Source organism: Tiliqua scincoides, chromosome 8 (assembly GCF_035046505.1).
Source record: "Tiliqua scincoides isolate rTilSci1 chromosome 8, rTilSci1.hap2, whole genome shotgun sequence".
NCBI lineage: Eukaryota > Metazoa > Chordata > Lepidosauria > Squamata > Scincidae > Tiliqua > Tiliqua scincoides.
The window spans coordinates 14,197,718-14,198,927 of record NC_089828.1 but is presented as its reverse complement, the minus strand read 5'-3'; the positions used below and the strand labels follow the sequence as shown (position 1 = coordinate 14,198,927).

At 46.4% G+C, this 1,210-nt stretch overlaps 1 pseudogene; it reads left to right on the top strand.

Moving 5' to 3' along the window:
* Positions 1-656: 656 nt before the first annotated feature.
* Positions 657-773, top strand: LOC136659627 (5S ribosomal RNA; annotated as a pseudogene).
* Positions 774-1,210: the final 437 nt, after the last annotated feature.

Sequence of the window (1,210 nt, the reverse complement as noted above, 5' to 3'; positions counted from 1 at the left end):
CACTTCAGGGTGAAGAAGGGCTGTTCCTCTGTGACGAGCCTTGTGGGACTTGGGATGTGGTGAGCACTCCTCTGTCATTTTGATGTCACTCCCCCAATAGTTTCTCCCGATGTTGTCGGCAACCTCCACACCCTCCTATTGACACCACTGCCTGGGAGTATAAATTGACAGTAGATAGCATTGCCAGCTCTCTAACATTGGCCTGGAGCCTTCAGGAATCAATCACCAGGTGACTATCCTGTATATTTTCACACAATGCTTCTCAAATTTTTTAGCACCGACTTTTAAGAATGACCATCTGTCAGGATCCACCAGAAGTGTCCGAGTAGCCTCCTCTACAGTTGCACATTGCTGAAAGCTGTACAAGTCAACAGTTTTACAAGGAGAGGACAAAAACACAGAATTATAGCCAACTAATGTCCAAAGAATGACTGAGGTCTTCAAGGGAGGCTCTGCATTGCTTGCCATCACTGACTGAGGCTCAATTAGCATGCATTTTCTGGGATGGCCCCCAACTTGGGAACTCTCTGCTGTAGGGGATTTGTGAAGCCCCACTCTCCTGCATCTAGGAAGGATACGAAAACATTCATTTCATTAGGCCTTTGGCAGCTATTTAATGTGGATGGCCTGGTGGTGCCTGGTGACTGCTGCTGCTGGACAGCAACTGTTACCCTGCACATGCCCAATCTCATCTGATCTTGGAAGCTAAGCAGGGTCAGGCCTGGTTAGTACTTGGATGGGAGACTGCCTGGGAATACTGGGTGCTGTAGGCTTATACCATAGTCTTTCGAGACTGAAGGTTGCCAGCCATTATTGATCTTACTGCCTCTGAAGAGTTTTTAAATGGTTGCAGTTTTATTATTTCAGGTTGTTTTTGTTTTTGTTTTTGTTTTAAATAGTCCACGTTATTAGCCATGGCTTGATTTTCATGGATCACCTTCCCCTGTAGCACATCCTTAGGTTCTCCTTATGGCTACAGTCATGGCTATTTGGACGGTGGGGCTGGATGTGAACTGGCATTGGGCCTTCTGTCCTAATTGAAATGCTCGCTGAAAAGGAAGGGGTGCTTGCACCTTTCCCTGCCCACTTCTCCCTATGGAGTCCCACGTCTCACTTTGAGCACCATTGGCTTTGAGCCTGTTTCTTGAGCACGTTTTCAATGTGACCTTTCTATCAAAAACTGAAGATGCTGTGAACCTTTTCAAAGTGA